The sequence below is a fragment of the Schistocerca serialis genome, chromosome 2 (assembly GCF_023864345.2).
Source record: "Schistocerca serialis cubense isolate TAMUIC-IGC-003099 chromosome 2, iqSchSeri2.2, whole genome shotgun sequence".
NCBI lineage: Eukaryota > Metazoa > Arthropoda > Insecta > Orthoptera > Acrididae > Schistocerca > Schistocerca serialis.
The window spans coordinates 720,254,501-720,267,617 of record NC_064639.1 but is presented as its reverse complement, the minus strand read 5'-3'; the positions used below and the strand labels follow the sequence as shown (position 1 = coordinate 720,267,617).

The following is a 13,117-nucleotide window of genomic DNA, read 5'->3' as shown; positions in this document are numbered from 1 at the left end:
AAATTGTAGAAGCTTATATAGGCTTAAAATAAAAACAGTATTTGGCTGGTGAACTTCCTTCCCAGAAATCATGAAAGAAGAAGGCGCGAGCTTTCGAATGGAGCGAAAATGAAAACATTTTTGTGCTATTTGGCAGACCCAGGTTTTCAGACTAGTGTATGGGAGAATCCTTGGGTACGCACCAGACAACTGTGTCACTGATATTTTGACATGTTCATCATAATTTTTTTTACAGCATAATAACTGGTTCATTACAAACCTAGCGCTGTTTCTCGTGTCGAAACCGCACGCGCGACCACTTGTATACTTGGAGAGTGGTCAATTACGCCTCATATTATTTAACCAAAATTATCTCTTGTTAGAAAACTCTAATAGAGTACCTGATGGAGTAGATGAAAACGTGATATATTCTTAAAATATCGCTTGCGTAATGTATTCACATAACTTCAATAACAAAAAAGTTTCCCGCACGTCGAAAATTCGGTACCATCGTCAGAAAACGCATTTTCTGTCTCTAATGATCTTAATAATTTGTTGCCTCATGGAAAGTAAAATCCAAACATAGTGCATCTCTTTCAGAACACATTGATGCCAGTTCCATATTTCTGCATTAAATGGTTTGCCTCATTGAGCAAGCTGAATGAAATGTAAGATTGCAGTGAGTTCTGAGCCAGACGACAAACGCCGACAGTCTTCCCAGGGAGGGGACGTATTGAGGAAGAACTCCCTTGTCAAGGAATGTACTTCGAATTTTACATTCATTCGAAACTGAGAACTTCCTTGGAGAGTGTTATTTTTTGGTCTGAGAATCTGCTCTGGAGAATGCTCTCTTTTTTTTATTCATACGACCCACTGCATTCCAAATCGAGCTATTCACTCAGACCATCGACGGGTAGAAAATGAACGGGACGTGATCATCAAGGTTTTTCTGGAAGAATGCTTTGGCGCTAGCATTAGTAGGAATAACTGTGTCATTTTCTTCTAATATCGGAAGTTAACCTATTTTAGTCGCATTTACTCATGTTACTTTAGTGGATATTGTGCATTTACGCCTTTGTTTTATTATTTCTCTTGTTATCGCGAAAAATGCTAACGTTTCACGAGACTTGGATATTTTTTTCATTGAGTGTTCTTCCATAAGAGACGTCAGTTTTCTGAAATCGAAAAGTGATTTAGGTTTCACGCTAACATATCAGAGCTGACACCTCCACTGTGCATAAATAAAAACACAAATTGAGGACTCAGTTTTCATTAAATAACCCTTTATTAAGTGAGAAAGTCAGCTATTGAAGGAGAAAAATGCAGTTGTTTATTGTTATATGATACACAGGGGAAAATTGACGGTGAGGATAATGGATAAGATAAACAGGCTGTACGTACCCCATTGTAAATATTGTTTGATGCATTTGTATGTATATATTTTCGCCATCAAATAATTCTCTTTTCCATTAATAAACTTTATCGTTGTTAGTTCCATAATACCGACTCTACACGCCGATTTTGTGTCTCACGGATGGTATCGCACTTTCACCGTTCGGTACGGGGATAATACGAATTGGCTATGTGCTGACATTCCGACTAGCGTGAACCCTACTCCGTTTGACTATGACGTCGTGTGGCGATCGTTTTCGTTCCGCTGACGTCTGATTTAAAGCAGTCTGTTACAAAACTGGAGCCAAATAACATTACTTGTTACGGTGAAGCCCTGGCGGAAATTGGAAAAAAGTACCACCCTCAATTACCCCAGACTTACAAGAAAGCAGCGTTCGCAGCGTCAACGACACGAAAAAATAAAAACCTGTTTCTGATTTGGTGCATGAACAACGCTATATCAGAGTGAACACACTTCACTGCGAGATCTTCGTGTTTTGATTTAGCGGCGAGGCCTTTATTTATCGATGGTTTCAGCGTCACAAAGCATAACGAATGTCGTCAATGCGGTTCAGTAAAGTCTAATTAGCATGCCCGCATTAGGCTTGTAGTTGTCGTTAACTCATTTATTATTAATTAGTTCGTTTAGGTTATGTGTCAATAGGACGTCGTAGTGATGCACGTAGTTTTGAGGTACTGGTTGTTGTGAGTCGTAAAGGACGATTTAAAACATTTGCGAGTACAGACATACGACATGTGCAATGCAGGTGTTGCGCATTGTGAGAAGTAGCAGAAGTAATTGACTTAACGAGTCACAAACAAGTGCGAAAGGCGATGTAAGTGTACTATTTATTTAGAGCCTATGTTTGTATTACGTTCCGTCATTGTATTTATAGGGCTATACTTCTTAAGTTACTTTCGTGACATAGTTATTAAAAATCAGGAAACAGCGTTAATACTGAAATAGGGTGACAGTGTCTAGCAGCTTTTTCACGTAGAGTAGAAGTGCATTGCGGGATGCTTCTTTTCAGTAACAGCTGGAAACTGCGATTTGTGTGACTCAAAAATTGCTGTCTTAATTTCTAACCAATATCCTGAAGTGATGATATACAACACAGTTTTATAACTGCAAAAAAAATATTCGTCTTCTAGACAAGGCATTAATGCTGCAACTATTTTAAAGAAATATTATCAAATGCTTCGTAAAACAGGTCAGTTCGTCTTCTCGTTGCAATGAAAAACAGCCACACCAGCAATAATTATATCATAGTAATGCACTTGTATGGTATGCTCAGGCATGTCTCGTACCACTTTAAATGCAGACCAGATGCTTATAAAGTTTCAAATCCTCATAATCGAAACATTCTGAACAGCATAATCCCAAACGAAAGAAGTGACACAATGCATTTACAGTAAATGGAAATAAAATGTAGTGTGCAAATTGGAAAGACGTCACGCTAAAAAAAGAAATAAAAAATTCAAACTAAAATGACGTAAAAAATGAGGACGGCCTCTAATGAGTCAGCCAAGTTGCGTATGTGATCGTTACACAACTACATGTAACGAAAAGACACTGATTCAATAACGTGAACTTCGCTAAGTATAACAAAATTTCATTGATTCGCTGACGTATTGTTGGTTGTATAACTGAAAAATCGCGCGAGGTCAGTTAGTATCAAAAAATGAAAAATTGGAAGTAAATTCTTAAACATTTTCAGTACCTAGTTTACGAATACAGTTAAACGGTCTGTTTTGTTTCCGTGTGTTTTACTTTGTAGCAGATTTTCTCACGTACGTTGGGTTTCACTAACATCGGAATTTCACAGAAGTGTGCCAGTACTGTGGATGGTAGCCTAAATCCTCATTTATCAATACAAGTTCAAATCTCCAATATAGGTGTTATTAAGAAACTGTCTAGATAAGAGAAGCGGTGTCTAGATCAGAGAAGCGGGCGTTTAGGCAGAAGCGAAGCATATACCAATAAAACTCAAACATTGCACACTTGTCTACACCTAACATTCGCAGGTTTAGATTTGAAAGTGGTAATAACTGTTTGAGAGAGAATAATTATATGGGAAGAATTACGAAATAAAAAAATTGAGCTCTTTGTTGAATATATTTATTTATCACTTGTGTTTTTCCCTAATACTGCTGGGCACAAAACGTGGCAGAAGCAAGTTTAGTGAAGAGGCATAATCTTGGAGTAAAGTTTGACTCAGAGAAGTGAGAGCTTCTCTTAAATTGTGATCAGAATATACAATACATACGTGAAACGCTATTGCTTGTAGTATTTCAATAGCCTTCATTGTGTTGTTAGAAATGTGGAACATCTGAAAACACACAAAACGAAAGGAAAAATTATCTTGGGTACTAATAAAGGAAAAACGACGACTTGATTCAAATTAAGTTTTCAGACTGGTTGTGGCAGAACTGATGATAATATGGCAATCATTGAATACCAAGTTAAATTATTACGATATACAAATGACAGCTGTCACATTTATTATGAATTATGATGTGATATATCCCAGTTGACATTGTATTAATGCAAACTGACATTAGTTTAAAACCAGAATATTACATAAATAACAGACACTAATAAGTTGTAGTTCTGCCAGTGATAGTATGAAAATATTTTACATACTTAATAAGACCACCCTCAGATTACCTTTGTAATCAGTCACTGAGTCGAGGCATATTTCTTGCGAGCCTTAAATACAACAAGAACTAAAGTCTTTCAGTTTAGATTCTGTAACAGATTCTGCCACTGCCCTGTGCCGCAGAAACAAAATAACCTCACAAATAAAGTCTTTGCAGTAATCAGTAAGAAATTCTGTGTGGGAGGACTACAATGTTAAGACATTCATGGTATCTCTTGCATGGAAGTAACAGGCAGTGTTGGAGCACACAAACAAATTGAAACACAGCATAAAACTAACCTGAGATGGGGGAAATAAAATATGTAGGTTTTCTGGGTTGAGCACAGGGTTTACTGCTTTTCTTTATTTACTTACATGTCTCTCCAAACATTACCAAGGATCAATAAAAAAAAATGTGATGTTTGCTGATGACACAAGCATACTAGTTAATATTCCGCACTCAACTATATCTTGGTTATACTGTGCAAAACCAAAACTGCTCACTGCTCACTTGACAAATAGTTTACCTTAATCTCATAAAGAGTTGCAATTTTAAACACACTAAATGACCTACTGCTGAGATGAAAATCATGCACCAAAGGAAACAACAAAGACTAACAAAAATACTGAAAACAGAATTAACAGCAAGAAACAAGACAAAAGCTATAAATACTTATGCTATACCAATATTGACCTACTCATTTGGAGTAGTGAAATGGTGTAACACAGACCTAGAAGCACTCAATACACATACATGATCACAATGCCACTAATATAGAATACATCACATACATTCAGCAACAGAAAGATTCACATTAAGCAGAAAGGGAGGAGGAAGGGGATTTATCGACATAAAAAACCTACATTATGGACAGGTAGACAATTTAAGAAAATTCTTTATAGAACGAGCAGAAACTAGCAAAATACACAAAGCAATCACTCATATAAATACATCGGCTACACCATTGCAATTTCATAACCAGTTCTACAACCCTTTAGATCACATAACATCAGTAGATCTGAAGAAAGTAAATTGGAAAAAGAAAACACTGCATGGCAAGCACGCGTATCATCTAACACAACCACACATCGATCAAGACGCATCCAACACATGGCTAAGAAAAGGCAATATATACAGTGAGACGGAAGGACTCATGATTGCAATACAGGATCAAACAATAAACACCAGATATTACAGCAAGCATATTATTTAAGATCCCAATACCACAACAGATAAATGCAGACTTTGCAAACAACAAATAGAAACAGTAGACCACATCACAAGTGGATGTACAATACTAGCAAATACAGAGTACCCCAGAAGACATGACAATGTAGCAAAAATAATACATCAACAACTTGCCATACAACATAAACTAATAAAACAACACGTTCCCACATACAAGTATGCACCACAAAATGTACTGGAGAATGATGAATACAAATTATACTGGAACAGAACCATTATAACAGATAAAACAACGCCACATAACAAACCTGACATCATACTCACCAATAAAAAGAAGAAATTAACACAACTAATCGAAATATCCATACCCAATGCAACAAATATACAGAAGAAAACAGGAGAAAAAATTGAAAAATGCATCCAACTGGCTGAGGAAGTCTCAAGTACATGTGGCATCAGGATAAAGTTGACATTATACCAATTACACTACCAACTACAGGAGTCATACTACACAATATCCACCAGTACATCAACGCAATACAGCTACATCCAAACATATATATACAACTACAGAAATCTGTAATTATTGGTACATGTTCAATTACCCGAAAGTTCCTGGATGCAATGTAACATATACCGTACAGTTAAAAGGAAGTCGTGCTTGATCAAGGTCCACGTCACTTTCCATTTTTAACCAGACATAATGTCTGAGAAAGGAAAGTAAAAGATAATAATAATAATAAATCATAACAGTTAAATATGCAATAGTATCAAGATTTATCTATGGTTCATCTTATGTATCCATGTCAAAAGTCTTTGTTGGCACATTACTGTCACAGACATATAGGTATAATTCATATGGCAGTTTTTTGAGCCACATTTGAGCCACACTTCTATTGTTTGCTTAAAGTTATTCATTGGTAGTTCGCTCACAGCCTTTGAGAGTTCGTTATAAAATTGCAAGTTAAGGTGTTTGTGGCTCTTTTGTGTTAATTTCAGCCTTGTGTATGGTAGTTCTATGTTACTATTATTTCGAGTAGTATGAACATGAACTTCAGATCTTAAATTAAAGTTCTTTACATTCGCTTTAGCATATATTAAACAATTATAAATATATATACTAGGTAGTGTCATTATCTTTAGTTCTTTAAAATGATTTTTACAACTTTGTCTTGGTGCTAGTCTTAAAATGCACCTAACTGCTTTCTTCTGCCACTTGAAGATGGTACTTGAACCCACTGAGTTACCTCAAGGAAGTACCCTGTATTACAGTTGTGAATGGAAGAAAGCAAAGCATGTGGAGATTAGCAGATTTTTACTGATAACGTGTCTCAACTTGTGTAATAGAAAGAGAGTTTGAACAAGTTTGCCACATAGATAATTTGTGTATCTGTCCCATGTAAGTTTTTGACCTATATGTAAACCTAGTAACTTGACATTTTTTGTATTCTGTTCAGTTGGTTTCAGGGTGAAGTAAATTTCTTGTTTTCAATTTATTGATAAAAGGTTGGCTCTGCACCAGTTACTGCTCATTTCAGGTACTACTTTGTTGTATTCTATGAAATCTTGCAGATTTTCTCCATCTGCTGTTAGTGTCATATCATCAGCGTACAGTACATTGTTGCATGGCATATAATTTGAGAAGTCATTGATGTAAACAATGAACAGGAAAGGGCCAAGCACTGAGCCTTGTGGAATTCCTCCCTTTACTTTCATGGGTGTTGACTTTTGATAGTTTGTTTTTACTAATTTTACCCTATTGCTTAAGTATGATAGAAAAAATTGTAATGGTTTATCTGCAATACCATAATGTTATAGTTTTTTTATCATTATTTCATGTGTGACTGAGTCGAAGGCTTTTGTTAAATCTAACAGTGTAGCACAAGTGAGTTTCTTGTTTTCATATCCTTCATATATATTACTAAGGAGGCATTCAACTGCTTTGGTTGTTGATAGTTCAGATCGAAAGCCAAACTGGTTCTTACTCAATAATTTATTACTTTCAAAATAATTGGAAAATTGGATATGTATGCAGTTTTCTATTACTTTTGATATAATGGGAACTATTGATATAGGTCTATAATTGTTTGGCATTTTTCTATCACCTTTCTTATAGATTGGGAGTGTAACTGTCATTTTCAGACATTCAGGGAATACTCCTTCAAGTAGGCCTATGCGATTCGTCAGATATGCCAGTGGCATTAAGATTGCAGTGGCTATGTGTTTAACAATACTGTTACTAAGCCCATAATAGTCCTCTGTTTTTGAGTTTTTAAGTTTCTTTATAGATTTGATAATGTGGCCGGAGGTGATTTTTGACAAAGGGAATTTCTTGGTTGCTGGTGCTTGTTGTTTAAGAAGGGTTACAGTAGCTGAAATATTATCGGAATTATTTTTACCAAAAGAAGAAGAAGAAAAAGATTGAGAGCTGGTACAATTTATAAAATATTCGTTAAGGATGTTGCAACCTATAGGCCCTGTGGCTTCCTGTTTGCTCATTTTGATTTCACTTTTTATTACATTCCAAGCTGCTTGGCAGGCATTTTTTGAGCCTGCAATATATTCATCGTTTATTTACCTGCACTGATACATCCATTACGCATATTCCTGTTCAGGAGAGAGATTTTAATTGGAAGTCACTTGAGTGGTGTCAGTGGATAAATATGATATTGCAGTGCCTGTGTTGTCCAGAAGTACAACACAATGTTCCTTTGGACATGAATGCACTGTACAGCTAATGGTTATCCATTTCGCAACTGAGAATACATTTCATGTATTTCAGAACAGCTGTAGTTGCAGCTGTCCTTGTTCCGTTGGACACGCATGCAAATCCGAAGGAACACTGCATTGTACTTCTGATCAACACAGGCGCTGCAATATCGTTTTTATCCATCAATATCAGGCAAGCAACTTTCAACTAAAATGTCTCCCCTGTACAGGAATATTCATAGTGGATGTACGAGTGCTGGTTGTAGACATATGGTTGATGATATACGAAAGTTTGGATCTGGCTGTGACTTGTACTCGGATAGCCTAACGGTAAGGTAATTGCTCACGATAAGGAAAACCGAGTTCGAGTCCCAGTCTGGCACAAATTTTCATTGTCGTCATTCCTTTATACAGCTGACGGTGATCCACATTCACAATGGGGAATGCATTTCATGAAAGTCATTCTTGTTCTAAAAAGCAAATCCTTTCATTTCACAAGCACTGAGCAAAAACATTCTAATTGTCTAAGAACTTTTTACTGACAAATTACAAGACTATTACATTTGAAAGTGTGTCTGTATTTTTACAATAGCTCCTGTTTGTGTGAATTCCATTCTGTAAAACACTTTTCCTTGCCACAATACTGTGCTTTTGCAAGCAGCAACATTTTATGTGGTCATGGCCACAAACAAGCTATATTCTCAGACAAGTTGTCACAAAAAGCGCAAACTACAGATCAACTAGGTCTAGTTGGCCTGCAGCCAACATGGTTGACGATATATGAGGGTGTGGGACTGGTAGTGAGTCATGCTGGGATAGCCTAATTGGAAGGTGAGTGTTCATGATAAATGGGAATCCTGGGTTCGAGTCCCAATCCGGCATAAATTTTCATTGTCATCATTCTGTCATACAGCTGATGGTTGTTATTATTGGCTACTGAGAATAAACTTCATGTATTTCATAATGGCTGTAATCGCTGCAGTGCCTGTTCCTTTGGACATGCATGCATGTGCAAAAGGACATTGCATTGTACTTCTGAACAATACAAGCACTGCAATATCATAAGACTGACTTTTGTGGCATTATTAAGGAAACTAACTTTTACAGAATTACATATATTCCACTATTTATTTACATGAGAAGATTTAAGTTAGTTCAACAATGGGTGTGTAAAATTACAAGTTAACGTGTTAAGCAACAAAACATGGGAAAACAGAAGTTATTGAAATGTAACTTACAGTTAATAGTGGCTCACTGTTTGAACTAAGCACCATCAGTTACACAACATTAATTACTGATTGATTCTTTATTAGTGCTTGTGGCTTCAGTTGCCTTATTGAACCATGCTATAGTGGTGCAGGTATAACAAGGAAGTGGGAGCTCACGTATAACAAGGAAGTGGGAGCTCACGGAACTCATTTCTTTGTTCTTCAGGGAGGAAAGAGATGTTGGTTGAGGTGGATCAAAAGGTGGCAGGTCATTCGACCCTAGATTGATGGGAACATGCCTGTTGGAAGGACAAAAAATATTCACACATTGCATATTGCTCTCGGCTGTGCATCACATAGCAGTTTCTAATAGGTGTTGTGCACAGGCACAGTGGAGTTTTATAATATCAAAAGCTATGTGCCTATTTGTGGTTAAAAATACTTTACTGTTAAAATAATTTTTATTTTCAAGGAAAAAAAATTACAGCAAATCTTTTAACTATTTGTACTCAACAGGCAGTTGCTTGTTTTCTAAAAGATTCTGTGTATTGGTTGTTATCCGGAAAGATAGTTAAATTTTTTGTGTTGTAGCAACAACGTGGTCATCGTTGCCTGTTTTCAAGAGACCAGGCAGCTGTAGCAAGTGATGTGAAGCAGAGAGAGTGAGACAAACTGGAGCTGCTGCAAAGTATTCTCTCTGTTGAAAACGTCAGGCCTCCCACCCCAACGTTGTCTTCCTCCTTAAATCCACACCACTGTAGCATGGATCAATGAGGCAACTGAAGGCATAAGCACTAATGAAGAATCGATCAGTATTTGATGTTGGTGGGTGGTGTTGAGTTTGAAGAGTGATCTACTGTGAAACTCAAACTTACTCTAATTTTGATAGTGAGCCTGCTTGCCCATACTGAAGATCAGCTCGACTTTGTTTTGGGATTAAAAGTGCAGCATCATTTTAATTCTTTCACATGTTTCATTTATCTCTTAATGTTAAACCAGCAGCTTCCATCACTGCCTAGTGACATTGAAAGTTGGAGTCAAGTCTGGAGATGTGTTCATATAATCTCATGATTAAAGTGACTGCTAGTGACACACAAGAAGCATAAGTGATTCCTGGTTGGGCACAAATTTTCATTGGTCCCAACAAATTCATTATAATGTGCTACCACTTTTTCTACTGTTGTGTTATGATCTTAAAGCTAATCCCCTTGATAAAATTCTTCCTAAGCCATTTCTGTATAAAATTTAATGCTTAAAGTTCAGCTGATAAATTCCACCCTGGCATTTATTTGAATTACTATTGACCCATATGTCCATAATGTGTAGTGACATCTAATTGGGGCAACCCCTGCCCTCAGTGACATTTTACACTCAGCTCTCGTGGAGAATGGCAGCCTATTCTCCATGAAGAAACTCACAAGATGAGATTTCATGATTGGTCCTAAGGAATCGTATGAAATGAACCACCTAAAATGTCTCAAACTTTGAGATGAGTAGAGGACAGTACCAGCTGTAGAAGTATGAAACCAGAATATGGTTGCAATAATTACATGTCTGTTGTTCAAAACTGATAAACAGTATTTTGTTCGAAATAACCTCTGTGCTATTTATACATTTCTCCTTCCTCTCCAGCAGGCTATGAATGCCAAAACCAGTTCTTCTTTTGAAGCGAACCAGTCAGTGAGTTATTTTTGTACATTTTATATGAATTGAAGCATTGTTCATTGAGAGCATGTCCCAGTGCTGCAAGTAGATGATAATCGGATGGAACCAAGTCTGGAGAATAAGCCGCGTGCTCTAGTATTACCTGACTGAATGCCTCGATCGTTCCGCTGACCCATTTTTCTGTGTGTGATGGGGCATTATGGAGCAATATGACTTTGTGTTGCCTTTTTCCATATTCTGGTTGTTTTTTGTGCACTGCTCAGTTTAAATCGATCATTTGCTGTTGGTAGCGATCAGTGTTAATGGTTTCACCAGGTTTTAGCAGCTGATAATTGATGACACCCTTCTGATCCCACCAAACTCACAGCATTATCTTCTTTCCAAAGTGATTTTGTCTTGTAGCAGATGTCATTGGTTTTTCTGGATTCACCCATGATTTACGACACTTAGGATTCTCAAAATATATCCATTTTTTATCACCTGTCACTATTCAATGGAGAAACGACTTTCTTTTGTATATAGCCAGCAGCATTTCACAAGTGGTCTTTCGATTTGCTTGCTGTCTTCCATTCAGTTCATGCAGAACCCATTTTCCCACTTTCTGCACCTTTCCCATAGCTTTAACTAAAGAGAAACGGCTTTCTGCATCACATTCAGGTGTTCCGTGAGTTCCTGTTGAGTTTGAGTATCATCTTCATCCAATAAGGCCTGTAATTCGTTGCCTTCGAACTTTTATGGTGGTTTCCCACTCTCATAGTTTCTCATGTCAAAATCACCCCTTTCGAATTTTTTGAACCAATTGAAACACTGTGTTTTCCCAAGAGCATGTTTGCCGAAAGCTTCAACAAGCATTCAGTGTGATTCTGCAGCAGTTTTTTTTAAATGATAACAGAAAACTAATACTGTCTGCAAATCGTAGTTCCTAGGCATAAAACTCGACATGTCTATGGGTTTGTAACAGATACCAGTGTATGGAACTTAGGTTATTGTGTGTTGACATTCATTGTCAGCTGTTACAGGAAGCAGATGGTGCTGCAGACGTGGTCTCAAGAGCCCTATAGTGGTGGCTAGGACCATCGACAGTGAAATTCCGGTTTCATACTTCTACTCCTTGTATACTGAACAGCCTGGCAGACATTTCTCCAGACCACACCTTTATATAACATTGTCACATGGTTCACTATGATTCATGTGTCCACAAAAGTCATTTTACTGTTTTACACTTCCACACCCACCCTGTACCATATCATCCAGTTGGAATTATATTTAGTATATGAGCAAATGATTGGCCATGGTAAATGAGTTATGTACACCATACTGCAAATTATAGTGCTGTAACTGCTTCATAATGAGTTGTGCAACCCTCAGGGAGAATAGTGAAGAATGACAGAATTTTTTTCAAATAACAGCTTTCCGCATTTGACATTGTCCACATAAAAAAATGTGACTGTGGCATAATTGTTTTTCAGTTACAGATGACTCATCAAATTTCCACTTTTCTAGCATGTGGAAGAACTGACATGGCATTTTTGTAAGTGTTGAACTTCGTATGTGTTGAATGTTTGTGACATGAGCTGAAATTCAACCTGATGCAATACTACTTTATTATCCCACTGTCATCAGCAAAGTACCACAACAATAACAGTTCATGAAGTTTCTTTAGGCAAATATCCACTAAAGTGACAATAACCATAGCTCAACCTTGAATGGGGAAAAGTGTTGAGATCTGTCTGGATGGTACATTTGTGACAAAAGAGCCTAGGGAAGACTTGAGCCTCTCAGACAAGGAGTTGTTCATGGTCCAGAGTTGGAGTGACCTGTGACTCCACCGCAAGTGGCACCATTGTCACATACATTGGGCTGTGCCTCTGGAGTTGTAAATTTCCTGGTTATGCCACACTGATTCCAGAGACAGCCACGTGTTAGCTACAGTGCTGAGTCTTGTTTACTTCAGCCTAGATCACTTTCATCCATTTGTGAATACTTCACACTGTTGCAGTCTCTTAGTTTTATGTTTGTCTGTGTCTCTGCATTTGGATGCTTTTGGAGTCCTCATTCGCTGGTTAGGTAAACACTCAGTGTTTGTTCAAGGATGCCACACGTACTCTGTACTCATTCCCAGCAGTTTGGTGAACGCCATCGTCTTGCTTTGCAAGATATAACAGTTGCTCTCACATGTATGTTTGTTTCATGTTAGTGTTTTATGTTATTGCAGTTACGGTCTTCAATCTGAAGACTGATTTGATGCAACTCTCCTTACTACTCTATGCTGTGCAAATCTCTTCATATCCAAATAACTACTGCAACCGTCATCCATTTGAACCTGCTTACAATAT

The 13,117-nt window shown here is 37.2% G+C and overlaps 1 protein-coding gene across 3 annotated transcripts in view; it reads left to right on the top strand.

Annotated features, from left to right (window-relative positions):
• Positions 1-849: 849 nt before the first annotated feature.
• Positions 850-13,117, top strand: part of LOC126457908 (ankyrin repeat domain-containing protein 39-like) — a 164,817-nt gene continuing 152,549 nt past the window's right edge. Inside the window, exon 1 of one of the 3 annotated variants that reach the window (XR_007585553.1) lies at positions 850-922. The gene's annotated coding sequence lies outside the window, so the exon portion shown is untranslated. Of the gene's footprint in view, positions 923-1,870; positions 2,208-13,117 lie in introns of those variants that run through there. The other 2 variants (XR_007585552.1, XM_050094589.1) reach the window with 2 other exon arrangements.